Raw genomic sequence first — 19,212 nt, 5'->3', positions numbered from 1 at the left:
TCACAATACTGCGTGAACTCAACCAATCAGGATGTTTAGCGCCCAAATCCCGCCCCCAAAAGTTCCGGAACTTTGAAAAAGTACCACCTCGCCAGCAGGGACTTTCTGAGGGGCATTTTTTTACCCGAAACTTTATTTGGTTCCTGGTTCCTGCGGTGGAAACACACCGAGTACCAGCCCAAAGTCCCTAGTTCCTGGGTAAAGTTCCTGTGGTGGAAATGTGGCTTTAGTGACATTGTATTTTTTCCACTAACTAATCTGGCTTCCCCGCCCCTGAAATAAATAATTCTCAAACTTCTCTTCTAATAAAAAGAATCCAGTGCTCTCAACCATCAAGCCCAGATTCAGGACAATCTATAACTTTGGACATCCTTAGAAAATGTATTCATAGTCTCCACACAGTGTACCATTCGATCGATACAACTCTTACCCTTATCACCATGATTTTATTGGCTTTCTTCGGTTTTCTGACATGCTCAGAACTTACAGTTGCCTCTAAATTCAACCCAAAACTCCATCAGCCAGTCTCTGATTTATCCATACTTGATAGCAAAACTACTGCTTACTTCATTAAGCAAAGTAAGACAGACCAAGAAGGACAGAACAAGGGTTCACAGACGGCCTCCGTAGCCATGACAGGACAGGACGAGGGTTCACAGACGGCCTCCGTAGCCGTGACAGGACAGAACGAGAGTTCACAGACGGCCTCCGTAGGCGTGACAGGACAGAACAAGGGTTCACAGATGGCTCCTTAGCCGTGACAGGACAGAACGAGGGTTCACAGAAGACCTCCGTAGGCATGACAGGACAAGGGTTCACAGATGGCCTCCTTAGCCGTGACAGAACAGGACGAGGGTTCATAGACGGCCTCAGTAGCAGTGACAGGACAAGGGTTCATAGACGGCCTCAGTAGCAGTGACAGGACGAGGGTTCATAGACGGCCTCCGTAGCAGTGACAGGACAGGACGAGGGTTCATAGACGGCCTCAGTAGCAGTGACAGGACAGGACGAGGGTTCATAGACGGCCTCAGTAGCAGTGACAGGACAAGGGTTCATAGACGGCCTCAGTAGCAGTGACAGGACGAGGGTTCATAGACGGCCTCCGTAGCAGTGACAGGACGAGGGTTCATAGACGGCCTCCGTAGCAGTGACAGGACAGGACGAGGGTTCTCTTCTAATAAAAAGAATCCAGTGCTCTCAACCATCAAGCCCAGATTCAGGACAATCTATAACTTTGGACATCCTTAGAAAATGTATTCATAGTCTCCACACAGTGTACCATTCGATCGATACAACTCTTACCCTTATCACCATGATTTTATTGGCTTTCTTCGGTTTTCTGACATGCTCAGAACTTACAGTTGCCTCTAAATTCAACCCAAAACTCCATCAGCCAGTCTCTGATTTATCCATACTTGATAGCAAAACTACTGCTTACTTCATTAAGCAAAGTAAGACAGACCAAGAAGGACAGAACAAGGGTTCACAGACGGCCTCCGTAGCCATGACAGGACAGGACGAGGGTTCACAGACGGCCTCCGTAGCCGTGACAGGACAGAACGAGAGTTCACAGACGGCCTCCTTAGCCGTGACAGGACAGAACGAGGGTTCACAGAAGACCTCCGTAGGCGTGACAGGACAAGGGTTCACAGATGGCCTCCTTAGCCGTGACAGAACAGGACGAGGGTTCATAGACGGCCTCAGTAGCAGTGACAGGACAAGGGTTCATAGACGGCCTCAGTAGCAGTGACAGGACGAGGGTTCATAGACGGCCTCAGTAGCAGTGACAGGACAGGACGAGGGTTCATAGACGGCCTCAGTAGCAGTGACAGGACAGGACGAGGGTTCATAGACGGCCTCCGTAGCAGTGACAGAACAGGACGAGGGTTCATAGACGGCCTCAGTAGCAGTGACAGAACAGGACGAGGGTTCATAGACGGCCTCAGTAGCAGTGACAGCACGAGGGTTCATAGACGGCCTCAGTAGCAGTGACAGGACAGGACGAGGGTTTATAGACGGCCTCCGTAGCAGTGACAGGACGAGGGTTCATAGACGGCCTCCGTAGCAGTGACAGGACGAGGGTTCATAGACGGCCTCCGTAGCAGTGACAGAACAGGACGAGGGTTCATAGACGGCCTCAGTAGCAGTGACAGGACAGGACGAGGGTTCATAGACGGCCTCCGTAGCAGTGACAGGACGAGGGTTCACAGACGGCCTCCGTAGCAGTGACAGAACAGGACGAGGGTTCATAGACGGCCTCAGTAGCAGTGACAGGACAGGACGAGGGTTCATAGTAGGCCTCCGTAGCAGTGACAGGACGAGGGTTCACAGACGGCCTCCGTAGCTGTGACAGAACAGGACGAGGGTTCATAGACGGCCTTAGTAGCAGTGACAGGACAAGGGTTTATAGACGGCCTCCGTAGCCGTGACAGGACAGGACGAGGGTTCATAGACGGCCTCCATAGCAGTGACAGAACAGGACGAGGGTTCATAGACGGCCTCAGTAGCAGTGACAGGACAGGACGAGGGTTCATAGACGGCCTCAGTAGCAGTGACAGGACCAGGGTTCACAGACGGCCTCCGTAGCAGTGACATGCACGAGGGTTCACAGACGGCCTCCGTAGCCGTGACAGAACAGGACGAGGGTTCATAGACGGCCTCCGTAGCAGTGACAGGAACAGGGTTCACAGACGGCCTCCGTAGCCGTGACAGGACAGGACGAGGGTTCATAGACGGCCTCAGTAGCAGTGACAGGACAGGACGAGGGTTCATAGACGGCCTCCGTAGCAGTGACAGGACCAGGGTTCACAGACGGCCTCCGTAGCAGTGACATGCACGAGGGTTCACAGACGGCCTCCGTAGCCGTGACAGAACAGGACGAGGGTTCATAGACGGCCTCCGTAGCAGTGACAGGACCAGGGTTCACAGACGGCCTCCGTAGCCGTGACAGGACAGGACGAGGGTTCATAGATGGCCTCCGTAGCAGTGACAGGACAGGACGAGGGTTCATAGACGGCCTTAGTAGCAGTGACAGGACAGGATGAGGGTAGACGGCCTCCGTAGCAGTGACAGAACAGGACGAGGGTTCATAGACGGCCTCCGTAGCAGTGACAGGACCAGGGTTCACAGACGGCCTCCGTAGCCGTGACAGGACAGGACGAGGGTTCATAGACGGCCTTAGTAGCAGTGACAGGACAGGACGAGGGTAGTCGGCCTCCGTAGCCTTGACAGAACAGGACGAGGGTTCATAGACGGCCTCCGTAGCAGTGACAGGACAAGGGTTCATAGACGGCCTCAGTAGCAGTGACAGGACGAGGGTTCATAGACGGCCTCCGTAGCAGTGACAGGACAGGACGAGGGTTCATAGACGGCCTCAGTAGCAGTGACAGGACAGGACGAGGGTTCATAGACGGCCTCAGTAGCAGTGACAGGACAAGGGTTCATAGACGGCCTCAGTAGCAGTGACAGGACGAGGGTTCATAGACGGCCTCCGTAGCAGTGACAGGACGAGGGTTCATAGACGGCCTCCGTAGCAGTGACAGGACAGGACGAGGGTTCTCTTCTAATAAAAAGAATCCAGTGCTCTCAACCATCAAGCCCAGATTCAGGACAATCTATAACTTTGGACATCCTTAGAAAATGTATTCATAGTCTCCACACAGTGTACCATTCGATCGATACAACTCTTACCCTTATCACCATGATTTTATTGGCTTTCTTCGGTTTTCTGACATGCTCAGAACTTACAGTTGCCTCTAAATTCAACCCAAAACTCCATCAGCCAGTCTCTGATTTATCCATACTTGATAGCAAAACTACTGCTTACTTCATTAAGCAAAGTAAGACAGACCAAGAAGGACAGAACAAGGGTTCACAGACGGCCTCCGTAGCCATGACAGGACAGGACGAGGGTTCACAGACGGCCTCCGTAGCCGTGACAGGACAGAACGAGAGTTCACAGACGGCCTCCGTAGGCGTGACAGGACAGAACAAGGGTTCACAGATGGCTCCTTAGCCGTGACAGGACAGAACGAGGGTTCACAGAAGACCTCCATAGGCGTGACAGGACAAGGGTTCACAGATGGCCTCCTTAGCCGTGACAGAACAGGACGAGGGTTCATAGACGGCCTCAGTAGCAGTGACAGGACAAGGGTTCATAGACGGCCTCAGTAGCAGTGACAGGACGAGGGTTCATAGACGGCCTCAGTAGCAGTGACAGGACAGGACGAGGGTTCATAGACGGCCTCAGTAGCAGTGACAGGACAGGACGAGGGTTCATAGACGGCCTCCGTAGCAGTGACAGAACAGGACGAGGGTTCATAGACGGCCTCAGTAGCAGTGACAGAACAGGACGAGGGTTCATAGACGGCCTCAGTAGCAGTGACAGCACGAGGGTTCATAGACGGCCTCAGTAGCAGTGACAGGACAGGACGAGGGTTTATAGACGGCCTCCGTAGCAGTGACAGGACGAGGGTTCATAGACGGCCTCCGTAGCAGTGACAGGACGAGGGTTCATAGACGGCCTCCGTAGCAGTGACAGAACAGGACGAGGGTTCATAGACGGCCTCAGTAGCAGTGACAGGACAGGACGAGGGTTCATAGACGGCCTCCGTAGCAGTGACAGGACGAGGGTTCACAGACGGCCTCCGTAGCAGTGACAGAACAGGACGAGGGTTCATAGACGGCCTCAGTAGCAGTGACAGGACAGGACGAGGGTTCATAGACGGCCTCCGTAGCAGTGACAGGACGAGGGTTCACAGACGGCCTCCGTAGCTGTGACAGAACAGGACGAGGGTTCATAGACGGCCTTAGTAGCAGTGACAGGACAAGGGTTTATAGACGGCCTCCGTAGCCGTGACAGGACAGGACGAGGGTTCATAGACGGCCTCCATAGCAGTGACAGAACAGGACGAGGGTTCATAGACGGCCTCAGTAGCAGTGACAGGACAGGACGAGGGTTCATAGACGGCCTCAGTAGCAGTGACAGGACCAGGGTTCACAGACGGCCTCCGTAGCAGTGACATGCACGAGGGTTCACAGACGGCCTCCGTAGCCGTGACAGAACAGGACGAGGGTTCATAGACGGCCTCCGTAGCAGTGACAGGACCAGGGTTCACAGACGGCCTCCGTAGCCGTGACAGGACAGGACGAGGGTTCATAGACGGCCTCAGTAGCAGTGACAGGACAGGACGAGGGTTCATAGACGGCCTCCGTAGCAGTGACAGGACCAGGGTTCACAGACGGCCTCCGTAGCAGTGACATGCACGAGGGTTCACAGACGGCCTCCGTAGCCGTGACAGAACAGGACGAGGGTTCATAGACGGCCTCCGTAGCAGTGACAGGACCAGGGTTCACAGACGGCCTCCGTAGCCGTGACAGGACAGGACGAGGGTTCATAGATGGCCTTAGTAGCAGTGACAGGACAGGACGAGGGTTCATAGACGGCCTCCGTAGCAGTGACAGAACAGGACGAGGGTTCATAGACGGCCTCAGTAGCAGTGACAGGACAGGACGAGGGTTCATAGACGGCCTCAGTAGCAGTGACAGGACAGGACGAGGGTTCATAGACGGCCTTAGTAGCAGTGACAGGACAGGATGAGGGTAGACGGCCTCCGTAGCAGTGACAGAACAGGACGAGGGTTCATAGACGGCCTCCGTAGCAGTGACAGGACCAGGGTTCACAGACGGTCTCCGTAGCCGTGACAGGACAGGACGAGGGTTCATAGACGGCCTTAGTAGCAGTGACAGGACAGGACGAGGGTAGTCGGCCTCCGTAGCCTTGACAGAACAGGACGAGGGTTCATAGACGGCCTCCGTAGCAGTTACAGGACCAGGGTTCACAGACGGCCTCCGTAGCCGTGACAGGACAGGATGAGGGTTCATAGACGGCCTTAGTAGCAGTGACAGGACAGGACGAGGGTTCATAGACGGCCTCCGTAGCAGTGACAGAACAGGACGAGGGTTCATAGACGGCCTCAGTAGCAGTGACAGGACAGGACGAGGGTTCATAGATGGCCTCAGTAGCAGTGACAGGACAGGACGAGGGTTCATAGACGGCCTCAGTAGCAGTGACAGGACAGGACGAGGGTTCATAGACGGCCTCCGTAGCAGTGACAGGACAGGACGAGGGTTCATAGACGGCCTCAGTAGCAGTGACAGGACAGGACGAGGGTTCATAGACGGCCTCCGTAGCAGTGACAGGACAGGACAAGGGTTCATAGACGGCCTCCGTAGCAGTGACAGGACAGGACGAGGGTTCATAGACGGCCTCAGTAGCAGTGACAGGACAGGAAGAGGGTTCATAGACGGCCTCAGTAGCAGTGACAGGACAGGACGAAGGTTCATAGACGGCCTCAGTAGCAGTGATAGGACAGGACGAGGGTTTATAGACGGCCTCAGTAGCAGTGACAGGACGAGGGTTCATAGACGGCCTCCGTAGCAGTGACAGGACGAGGGTTCATAGACGGCCTCAGTAGCAGTGACAGGACAGGACAAGGGTTCATTCTCTCTGTAAATGTTGAGTTCAAATTCAAGTTGAGGCCAAACATATTTAGACTTTAAATTAAGAATCCTCAAGTTTAGTTATTAAGTATGTATTTAAGTGTAGTTTTTAAGTATTTTTCTGTAAAGCAGGTGATTGTTGAAATTACTTCTCTCTCTAAACCTCCATCATCTTAACTCTTCTCACACTGAAGACACTTGTAAGGCTTCTCTCTGGTGTGAGTTTTTACTTGATCCTTAAGATGTTACTTTTCAGTGAAACCGGTTTCTCCAGAGTGAATCCTTATGTGATGATTAAAGCTGTATGTATCTGAAACACTTTCCACACTGATTGCACATGAACGGCTAGATTATTTGCTCATTGACAAATATCTGATCTTTTAAAATATGCTCCCTTTACACAGAATGCCTGTGATCACGAAATAGAAACATATTTCAGACAGGAACCACTTTGGCAAGTTTACTTGAGTTTATTGAACACAATTTATCTTTGGCGGTATGGTTCCTTATGGGGGTTCTTGCTCCCAGAATAACTGGACATAAAAGAGCTTTAACATTAACCCCCCGGAACCATGAATTTAGAAATACATTATAATTAAGACTTATAATAAAGTCTTAAAGCAAACGGTGATAATCATATAGATGTGGCAGTGGGACGTCTATCCTGTAGCCTGGTTATGAAGATGGGTGTCTCTCTGCAATGAGGTCCATGCCAGCCAAGATTTTTGGCAGCCTTAGTGATCTGAAACAAACAAGACGACAGCCAGAAGGTGCGCAGTAATGTGTTCATGCTTATAATGGGGAGGGAGGGAGGGTTGCGAGCAGTTGAGCATACTTACCAAGCAGTAGTGCCACGTATATATATGTCCTGTGTCTAATAGGACAGAAGTGGTGATTGGCGCGATTTGACAGCTGACCGCATCAGCTGTTCACAGCCTTGCCTCCGTGGCCTGACTGAACTGACGCTGCGCTGGATTTAAATGTTCATTCAAAAATATTTTAATACACCACGTCCTGATAGCGGCTCCCTGATGCACTAAAATTATACACAATATTAGAATGCTTAAAGGAGTGGACACAAAAAATGTGAGAGCGTAACACATGTTGCAGGAGCAGGCAGGAAATGGTCATAGATTCAGCGGAGCAGGATTATGAAAACACCTGAATCCTGGACATTTTGGGCCACTAAGAAATTAATTTTTGTAGGTCCAAGAGAGTACATGTCTAGGAAAAAGAGTATGTATGGTCTCCATAATGTTGTTGTTGTTGTTGAAACTTATATAAAATAAGCCTTGTTTTGGTTTGTCATTTATTGTGAAGTCTTATGAGTTGTTACACTGCATTTCTGAGCATTCTCCTTGGAGTTATGACTATATTTTTATTACCACATAGACAAAGAAATGTTGAAATAGTTACAGAAATATTATTTCTAAACATAATTTTAGCTTTTTACATTTCTCCATATTTATTTGTGTTTATTTATTTTGTCAACTTTGACATTCCATAGACCCTGTGCTTATTATTGGGCTCCAGCTCATGATCTCTACTGCACATACATAGTTTGAATAGTGTGGGGAATATGAGGTTAGCATTCTTTTTCAAGCATAGACTTGACTGTCCTCTTGGGACACTTGTAAGATGCATGGAAGACTCTCAGCTCTGTTTGAAGGTTGGTCTCTTCTCCCTGAAGTCCATAAAACACATAAAGTGAATGTGCTGTATCAACACCTTGGCCAATATCTTTCCACTGCCCTGGGTCAGAGAGTCTCTGCAGTGACATCACTGTCCCGAGTCTTCCCTTTCCCGCAAAATCTTCTCTCAAGCTCCTGTCTCAATCTGTCCAGAAAGGTATAGTATGTCCTTACCCTGTAATATTCCTCCAAGGTCTGGACTGCATCATCTTCTCTTGCTGATTTGGAAGTGTATTTCAGCTTTGCAGGAACTTTTCTTTGTCTACCTGGAATATTTGTGGGAATGCTTATGTCATTTTCCTCTGCAATTGTTGTGGCAGCGTTGTATATTTGTGAGAATAGGCTGTCTTTCCTCAGTTCCACTACTTTTTTTAAGACACCATTTAACACAGAGTAAGCAGCAGCCAAGTCCAGGTCATCCTGCTGGAGTACTTTTGAGGCAACTGATATCTCCATGAACACTGGTGTTGCTATTTCAAGACACAGCAAAAATTCAAAATCTATGCTGCTCAACAGGCTTTTAGCTTCTCCTGCAGCCAGATCGAGGGGGTCACACTCTCTCAGATTTCTCAAGTACTGTAGTGCAGCAAGGAGGAACTTCCTATTTGTCTTTAAAGCATCTTCCCTGCAGCTCCACCAGGTGTCTCAAAGCCTCTGTAGTTCAAAGACACATTGGTCTGGATTCATGGCTTTTTGAGTATCCACAAATGCAGCATGGCACATTGTAGAGTTGGCAATGAACGTGTACAGCCTCTCAACGACTGAAGAAATCCATAAAGTGCTTGTTGGATTTTGCACTCTCAACTAACATAAGATTTAAACGATGTGCCTGGCAGTGCACATATAATGCTCTCTCATTGTGTCTCTGAATCTGGGACTGCAGCCCGTTGTAGTGTCCACTCATATTGGCAGCTCCATCATATCCCTGTCCACAGACATCTTGAATGTTAAAGTTGTTTTGCTCAAGTAGCTTCATCACTACATTCTCCAGTGCCTCTCCCGTTGTTGATTCGACATCACATAGTTGGACAAAGTGTTCCTTTAAAGTTATGTTGTGAACATACCGCACAACAAAGGACACCTGCTCAATATGTGACACATCAGTTGTCTCGTCCAGCAAAATAGAAAATTGTGATGCTTCTGTCACTTCCTTCTGTATGATTGGTTTCACATAAAGACTAAGTGCTTTTATGAGGTCGTTTTGTGTCTTATTGGACAGGAGAGACACCTGGCACCTTTGGTTTGATGCTTGTTTTTCCTTGACTGCATCAAGATGAAGCCGGAGTACACTGTCATATTGGCCAAGCAAATCCATCAGGTTCAGAAAATTTCCTTTATTTGAACTTGACAAGTCTTTTTCATTTCCCCTAAAGGCCAAAGCTTGTTTTGCCAGATATATTGTGATGTCAATTTAACGTAACACAATCTCTCTGTTTTTCTGCCTCTCCCTTTCTTTGGCTGCTTCCATCTGAGAATCAGCTACTGCAAAAGCCCTCTGCAGTGTATCTTTTGGAAAGGTATTCCACCTAATCATGCTTAGCATATGCAATTCACTGCTGTGGTGCTCCTTAATCTTCACTTTGGCCTGCCTCCACAAGTTTATCCCTACAGACTTCCATCCTGTCCTGCTCTGAAATCTTTCCTCATTCGTTGACTCTGCCCGACTTGCCATCTCAATATCTTCCCTCGTTGATGCTCTCATCTTCCTCATCTCATCTTCTTGCTCATCTATCATTTCCCTATTTTGCCAGTCTGTCCTGGTGATCATCACTTAGGCCTACCTGCCCTATGTGCCTTCTCCTGGTCCACATTTTCCTCACATAGACTGGAGGCTTGTGACTGCTCCTCCTCATTAAACATTGCCATTAGTAGGCTAAAATATGAGTCTGATTAATTAATCAATTCGCCTACACCGTGTCATGTCATCTTTATCACAGTGCAAAATCTCTGTCTCACCTGCTGGTTGGCTTTTTTGCAGCCAACCCTGCAGTGAAGTGCTGTCCTTTGCTTCCTCCCTGAATCATCTCTCCCTCTTTTCAGTAGCCATCTTGGCTTCAAACAATACACAAAATAGTGAAAGGATTTAGGCATTTAACCATTTTGAATAAAATATGACCACATGGTAATACAAGATCAGGGCAGATGCGTCCGAAGACCCCCACGGCGGAGCTGAAGACCACCAGATCAGGGCAGATGCGTCCGAATACCCCCACGGCAGAGCTGAAGACCACCAGATCAGGGTAGATGTGTCCGAAGACCCCCAGGATGATAGAGGAATAGTCCCGATGACAGTGACAGGATCAATAGGAAGTTCAGGCTCAACCTTGATAATCATGACAGAGCTGACAGGAAGTTCAGATAATGACTCCTTAGGTTTAGGGCAGGATGAATTTTCAATAGATGACATCTCTGACACCTCAGTGATAGCCGCTACCTCTGGAGGTTCTACAGTAGTGACAGCAAGAGACAGAGAGAGTTCAGTGCTGGATGCTACCCACGGATTGAGAGATTCTGCAACGCATGCTTCCACCTCTGGAGAAACTGCAACAGGTGTCATTTCCTCAGCAAGTTCTGTGGTCGTAAATGCAGCCCAAACACACAATAAAGCAACCCCCCAAGTGGGAAGCACTGTAGATAGGGTTATAAGTTCATGATCAGGATGACTAGATTGACTTGACTTGGGAATTCCAGCATTGCGTGCTGACATCAGCAGTGGATCCTCCACGCTGGATGCCAACCTCTGGCCCCTGAAGACAGATTCCTTCGATGGGACAGTGAAGAGTTGTGGTTTTGATGAATGTAACCGTACAAGACTCGGGAGTAGTAGGCATGATGTGAATAGATTCAGGAAGACATGAGACTTGACTGGACTCTGGATAATCAATTTTAAGGTGATGTGAAACTGTACGTGCAGCTGTGTCTTGACTTAATTCTGGATGTGCTGTGACATTAGGGGTGCTGTTGTGTCCAACATCTTGTGAGCCTGAACTACAGTCGCAATTACACAAGTGGGAGTAGGATTGCGTTCCTCTGCGACACCCACAGTGAACGCTGAACCAACGGTCCACAAAACATCATCTAAAAAATTACTGACGAACGGGGACTCTCATGAATAATTCTTGACTTTAAAGGATGATTAAGGCCATTATAGAAAAAGTCTATCAGCATACAGTCTGGTAATTCCATGCCATTAGCCAAAGCCAAATATTCATCAATGTAACCCTCAAGTGATCGTGTTCCCTGCTTGAGAGCTAGTAACTGAATTGCTGTGTTCATAGCTGGCCAAAGTTCTTTGGAATAGTCGCTGGATCCTTGTTGGGCCGAGTGTTCTGTTACGGAGCCAACAGAACAGGAAACGTGGGGATCCAAATGCAACGCTTTATTAGACCACATGGTAATACAAGCTAAGATCAGTCACTGGAAAACAGGAACAGAGGATACAAGACGAAGAGTGATGCATGGGAAGGCGTGGATCTGCAATCTGCGAACAATATCCAATTGGGTAGTCCAATGGGGCCATCCATCGGTGATGAACAGTCAAGGGGCAAACATTCTCTAATAGGGTCAAAACTAGGGAGGCAAAACTAAGACAGGCAGAAGGTCGAGGCACGGGATGAAACTAGAATGATTAAACTAAAGCTTAGACAAGAAATAACTAGAATAGTAGAACTATAGGAACTAAGAACTAAGTCAAGATCTATAATGATAGAACTAAAGCTAAAAAAACAGAATGAAACTCAGAAAGGTAAATGGCTCTGCAAAGTAGCTAACGCTCTCAAGCGCTAAACGCTAACAACACTCGGCCCAGATGAGCAAGAGAGAGAGCCTTTTGTTGAGCATGTGTATTGGCCTCAGATGTGCATGTAATCAGTGAGATGCATTGTGGGAACTGTAGTCCAGTGTGATCTGTGACAGTCTGTGTGGTGCAAGAGTCAATGCAAAGCACAGGCAAACTCTGTTGGCGATCGAACAGAAGACTACAAACCAGGGCCGTTACAGCTATTATAGTTTTGCATTTTTCTTCGTTTTTATTTTTACTTAGTTTTGACTTTTTGTTTTCAAATTCAGTTTAGTTTTAATTAGTATTTGAAGTCGGTTTGCTAGTTTAGTTTATTTTTTCTTTTTTTTAATGCTTAGTTTTAGTGTTAGTTTTGGTGTTTTTGTTTAATTTGGGTTATTTGTCAGGGGCAAGATTCAAAAAGGTCAGAAAAAGTATTGTGTAATGATAACTCAACAAAAACATCATACAATTTTAGAAAATATTCATTCAAAAATAAAACCAGCACCTAAAATGTACATATGGGCACAAATATGTAAACAGTCTCAACACTCTGCAGTAAGTGCAAAATGTGTAAGTGACGTGTGCCAGTAAAAAACCTAAAGAGCAAACAGACTAAAAAAGACCCATTTTTGGGCCACAACAAGACTTTTCTGTCAGATTGTCAGGGAGCTCAATTTGAGAAAACAACATGACAAATAATAAATAAAAAGAAAACTTTAGATACAGCTTAGTTTTTTTAGTGTGCATGCGTGCGTGAGTAAACAAATGACATAACATTATTTAATATTTATACAACGGGCCTGTTGACTGCTTGAATCTGATTGGCCGATGAACATACTGAGGCGTGATATTATTTTCTGGGAAAAGCACGACGAACGTAGTTCCAGGCAGTTCTCCTGACTGCATTACACTTCCATATCACTTCACATAACAAAGCCAGAAATTACAGGACTAACAAAAACAACATGACAGCCGATTTTCCGAAAGTACACATGACATTTCTCACTAGCGAGGGAATAACAGGTGTAATTCACACAAGCTATCTCTCTCTCTCTCTCTCTCTCTGTGTGTGAGCGGCTCAAGCCTCTGTCACCAGCTTTAAAATGACATTGTGAAACCAGCAAGTTGCATTGGATGAGATGCGGAAGAAATAGTCCAACCCACAATAGCGATTAAGTACAAAAAACTGAACGAATCCCTTTAAATACATCTGAACGATGTCTTGAGGTGTGGTAAGCATTGTATAAGTGGAATAATTGACTCTGCTTCGCATCGTGACCGAATCACCACCTATTTTTCTAATAATTCAACGGCCCGTCGTCAATTATTCCTTACTTGAATTACAGCTTAGTGTTTTGACATCGACAACCCAAGTGCATTTTACCTCAAACTTGCGTCTAGTTAACTTTCTAAAGTAGCAATCGCCTCTCGGGTCGACATTAACGCTCTGACAAAATTATATTCAGAATTTAAAATATTTTTATACCACTTTTTAATGTGTGTTTGTGTAAAGGTTTTCACGAGATACCAGCCTTTTGCGAACTTGCTTCCAACACTCGTTCTCATGGAAACGGAGGACAGGATGTGCGTGTGCGCCAGTATGTGAGAGACACGTGAGTGAGAGGGATATGAAATGCAGCTGAACGTTATTTTCTCTATGAAAGACATTAGGCGTTTCTCAATGTCAAGGATACTTCCTTGGCAGGACTGTTCCTTCTGAGTCACTTCCTTCAGAGGCTAGTCAAGGCTCCTCTTTAGCATTCGGAGAACACGTAAATGGAACAGGCTAGCAAGTGCACGTCATTCCATCATTACATCAGTGAAAAGTTCAGCTGTTTTAAAAATAATTTGCTTCTCAACGATATTCGTTCCCCGCGATGTCTCTCCCCCCGGTAAACAGCTGCTTGTTTTCTACACGGATACGTATGAACGCCTCCGTTTGTTCCTTGGTCCCTATTAAAAAAGACGAGATAGCTATGAATAACGCTGTGACTGGTATGATATTAACGTTAAATTACTTTGGACAACTTAACTAGTTATTTATAAAAGAGATGCCAGTGATGGCAACCAAGCTAACAATTGTTAAATGACAGGTCTGAATTTAATATCGGTAGAAGTTTTTGAACAAGATAGCAAAGCTGCGCGCATAGGATTGTGGGTGATTTGAGAGCGTGAAGGCTACACATATGCATCCTGTCCTGTACATGGGATATTTTGTCCTTGGCTGAAATTCTGAGGATCCTCGACATTGGAACAGTCCTTTGACGGATGTCGATGACGTAGCATCCTCGAGATTCTGGCTTCCGAGGATCCTTCCTAGACATTGAGAAATGCCTATTGACAAAGACGAAAACTAAGGTCATTTAATCTATCATTTTATTTTATTGTAGTTAGTTTTGCCAAACACACATTACAGTTTTGGTTAGTTTATTGTTTTTTTTTTTTTGTAATGCCTCATTTTTATTTGTATTTCAGTTAATGAAAATGTTTTTTCCCACCTAGTTTTCATTTTTTTGTTCGTTTTCGTTAACGATTATAAGGTTGAGTCGTCTCACCCAACAACCGCGACAATTTCGGCCCGATCGCGAGCAGGCGCTGCAGCCACTTTTGGACGGGTGCCTGAATATGGAACAGAATGAGGCTTTTATTTTTATTTTTTTAACTAGGCTTACGTGAAATTCTGCATCCATTGTATGATTTTTTTTTTCACATCATGAGGCCAACGTGAGTCGAGAAGGGCATATGGGCAGTTGCCCAGGTAACCTGAGGAACCCCCCCCCCCACGTGCACGTCTCTGAATAACAGAAGGGGTTTGAAATTTGGGAATTGGGAAGCACCTAAAGAATGAAGTTTACTCTGATAATAATGGTAATTGAACAATTTATTCAAACAGAGAGCATAACAACCTAAAGCATTTTCACAGACTCTAAAATGTATAATACCAGGGTGAATAAGGACACTGTAGTTCAGAGTAATTCATACCATTAGAAAAAAATATAGCAATAAGAAAATAATGACAACTTCACATTCTCCTCCTAAAACTGTCATATTAATTGACAGTGTTTTAAAAGGCAGGCACTTGAAGTCAGAAGCCATGAATTCACAATAAGAATTATTATATGATATATAGTTATAGATGGGATGAAGCCTATTTCTCACAAACCCCTTTTCTCTTCTCTGAGCATGAGAGATCATTCCAGTTGTTCAGAACTGGTTTTGAATAAATCAGTTCAATACAGTCTTCATTTCCACCCTGGTCATTCGGCTCACCTGTGAGCCAAAACCTGAACAACATGTATCAGAAGCACAGATTTATGAATCAACAAAACTCAGAGTATAATCGGAGAGTAAACTAAAGTTACACAGATGCTCAAGCAAAAGTCAAAGTGCAGAACAGTAAACGAGAATAAGAGTTTTCTTAATAGTGTGGTTTGTGGGCAGAGTTTTGTCTTCAGCTGGTTTCTGAAGGTTGTGATGGCCTCATTTTTATGAGAATCAAAGTGATACTTAGCATTTACCCTTGTTTCAGTCGTGAATTATCCACCCATATCAGGTTGCCCTCCTGTTGTCTGTCAGACAAACCAATCCAAACCCTCTCCTTGACCAATGAAGATATATGTCTCTGCAGGTGAATACAAACAGGAATAAGTGTGACTCCTCTCATTCATGAACAGAAATTCAAACTCACCTGTTTCTCTTCAGTGTTGATAATGACCAGATCTGCACCGCGATCCCTGCAGTACTGTCTGCTGTCAGACCAGCTCTTCAACTCGGTGGATAGGAAAAGATCATCTAAACCACACAAATGTTTTACACAAACACATTAGAAGACTGTGTACATACATTAAAGGTGAACTACTTCAAAAATCTCAGTTTTGACCTTGGTTACATTCTTTCTTCAGTTGGTCACTCAGAGACCTGACTTGGCTTTCTAACCCCTGGTTCTTCTGACTCAAAGAGTTGAATTGGTCCTGCAGTTGGGTTTTTTCAGTCATTAGATCAGTGTAACGGTCCTGTAAGCTGTTGATGCTTTGATTAAACTCTTCAGCAGTGTTCTTGCAACTCTTTATCAGGTCTTTCTCTGCTGTGATGTTGATATGCTGCAGTATGATGAAGAGCAGCAGAAGAACACAAATGAGCCCGAGACCCACTGTGAGCAACACCAAACACCTACTTCCTCCTGATAAACACAACACACAAATTAATAACAGTTCACTCATTATTATTATTAGATCATTTTCATTAGCATTGTTTACATATAATATGGAACTTTGTAAGTAACTGACAGGACTTTTAAAAAATTATGCTCTTTTATAATGAAACTTCCAGAAATGCTGCAAAGTAATATATTCAAACAAGAAAAATGTTTAGTGGTGATACATTTATGAAGGCTAAAAATTACACATTGTTCCTAGAAAACACTTGTTTTCATTTTATAAAACAATTTTCATTTTTTTAATCGTTAGCATCAATTTCAATTGTAAGTTAAATTTGCTGCTTACTGCACTTCTGAGCGTTTCCGTCTGTTTGGCGACTCTGTGTTCGAGATCCAGGTACATTTTTAACATTTGCGTTTATATGAAAGTTCTCATATTCCATTATTATGTCTTGCAGTATATGTGCACAGATGAGCTGTGGTCTCTTGGAAAATGTATCTTGTTTTTAAATAAACTTACACAGGAAGTGGTTTCATTATCAGGTGCGGGTTAATGTAGAGTTTTTTTCCCATGTTTAAATCTGATTAAATGTGTACCTTACATTACATTTTTACCTTATTTCAATATGCACCTTGAGATTAACTTCTATATATGCTCCATAAAGTAATAATAATCCATCTTTGCTACTCTGACAAAGTGTGTATGTGTAGACCATTAAGATTCAATCAAGTTTTGCTTTGAAAAACCAACTGAGAAAAGTAAGATGGATTTCCAAATCCAGATCATTCTGATCCAGATTAATCTTTTTGAACAGCTGGTCACATGCTTTAATTTTAGTTATTCGTTAAATTGATTATATTCTTGGTTAATATATTCTTTATTTTTTCAGGTCACTATAAATTTGAGCTTCTCAGAATGGATCTAATTGGGAAAACGAGAGAGGAAAGATATAAATAACTATTTTAACACTCCAAAGAGAAAGGAAGAAATGTAAATCGCATCATATGACCCCTTTAAACTATGGCCAAGAAGGTGCAGTTGCCTCTCTGCTGTCTCTTCCTGACCTTAATCTTCCACAAAAACTTTAAAAGTAGCTTCAGGGTGGTCATATTAATTTTGTACAAATCACTTTCTCATCATCCCCTGGATTCTGTGGACTTATTGCATGCAATGGCGCATTAATGCTGTTTTGTCTGAGACCTTTCAGAAGAGCAGACAATGCATTTTGTGAGATGATTTTTTTCTCCACCCCACTCTACAAATCCATGTTTCTGAATCTGCATGTGAATCTAAACATCTGAGATCCAGGTCAAAGTCTCTGTTATCATCAAGCATCTCATTTTTAAATTTTCATAAAATATGTTAGTGTCCATAGCATCATAAAAAATGCATGTGAGATATTCATTCACTAGATTGTGAGCTACATGGACAAAACTGTCATGATTCTGCCTTCATGTCCTGACTTTTCTCTTGTCTTGAGGTAGGATCATGACAGACCCGTGTTTTGTGTACAAGCACATGGCCTTGTCTTTGGGCCATGTGCTTGTGTTGTCTTATCCCCTTGCCCCGCCCCCTTGTTATCCTAGTCTTGTCGTGATTGCCTTATCTGTGCCACCTGTTGTGTCTTAATTAGTTCTCCTATTTTAGATGCCCTAAGCCCCTTTCACACTGCCATTCTGGCAAATACAGGGGTAAAGTGTTCCTGCAATTGGTCCCTGGTCACTAGATATGGCACTTTCACACTGCCAGTGATGACCCGGTATATGTGCGTGCTTTCACACACAACCCTTGAAGATCCCGTAACGACACGTGACATCAGCGCGTGACGTGTAATGTACGAGTCGACAACGCTTGGCACGTTATACTTTAACTGAAGCAAGCAAACGATCTCGGCGTCAGCGCGGAAAGTGAGGAACAAACCGATCTCTGCTTCATTACAGTTTGCACATATTTTCGTCGCTAATGTTGATCTTCCTTCAAAACAGCCGGTAAAAGAGTCGCTGGATAACGTGCGTCAACACTTCGATACGGAATTAGATCTGGCTTTTGTTCACACAGCGCTCGTTCCGGATCGATTACCGCAATGTTACTAGGTCCCCGACCCGGGTTCAATTCGGTAATCAATTCCGGGACGTGGTTGCTTTCACACAGAAGGCGACCAGGCAATGTTACGGGAATATTGTGGGTCCGACGTGCAGTGTGAAAGGGGCTCTAGTGTGCTCTGTCCTTTGTCAGTTCATTGTGATTGTTCCACATTGTGATATGTGTTACTCCATGTTCCTGTGATTTATATTGTTACTCGGTGTTGCCCTTGAAAGAAGACGTTGTGAGACCTGTTATTGTTTATTTGTAGTTAGTGTTCTTGTGTTTCGAGTCTTTGTTTATCGTGTCTTGTTAACTAATCTAGTATCTGCCCTAGTCTTTGTTTTCCCCCTCGTGGGTTTTGTTTTCCCCTTTTTGTGTTAATAAATCCTGTGTTTGGTACATCCTGTCTGCTACTGAGTTCATCCCGACCCCTCCACATAACAAAAACAATCATGATAGACTGAATCCTTCAAAGGTTAATCATACAATAGCAGCATATGTGTCAGTTACAAGTAGCAAAAAGTGTTTTAACAGAAATGCTGAAAAGGAATAATTTTCGCAAGTAAACTGTACAAAAAAAGTAGGCTCTAAGCAGAGTTGGGTAAAAAGCTTTAATGTAACCCAATTACTAATTGGTATGCAGTTTAGTAATGCATTCAATTTAAAATTTATGTAATTTGATTTCAGATACTTGTGTCAATTAAATTGTTACTTTTAAGTTACAAATGCAGTGTTAAAAATATGAAGTAAAAAAAAATCATGTTTTGCAGGTCAGTAAGCACTGTAATAAATCACCGGACAATGTGAGCTAAAATGTAGACGAGTCCAACAACATTTAGATGAAATGAAATGTCATATTTTAATTTGTATGAATCATACTTCAACAGCATCAAAGCAATTAACTGTCTTATCCTAATCTACATGAATGATCCATGTTTTCGCTCGCTGCGCTGTTCATCGGCATAGTCAAGAAGAGCTTAAAGAGATTGCTGTTACT

At 44.9% G+C, this 19,212-nt stretch overlaps 1 protein-coding gene across 1 annotated transcript in view; it reads left to right on the top strand.

Annotated features, from left to right (window-relative positions):
• The window catches only part of LOC113066531 (gastrula zinc finger protein XlCGF57.1-like), a 1,043,158-nt gene that overhangs the window by 739,458 nt on the left and 284,488 nt on the right, over nt 1-19,212 (top strand). The gene's annotated exons all lie outside the window — the stretch shown is intronic.

This window comes from Carassius auratus, chromosome 4, assembly GCF_003368295.1.
Source record: "Carassius auratus strain Wakin chromosome 4, ASM336829v1, whole genome shotgun sequence".
In the NCBI taxonomy this organism is placed as follows: Eukaryota; Metazoa; Chordata; class Actinopteri; order Cypriniformes; family Cyprinidae; genus Carassius; species Carassius auratus.
The sequence above is the reverse complement of the archived record's forward strand: the minus strand, read 5'-3'. Positions and strand labels throughout refer to the sequence as shown.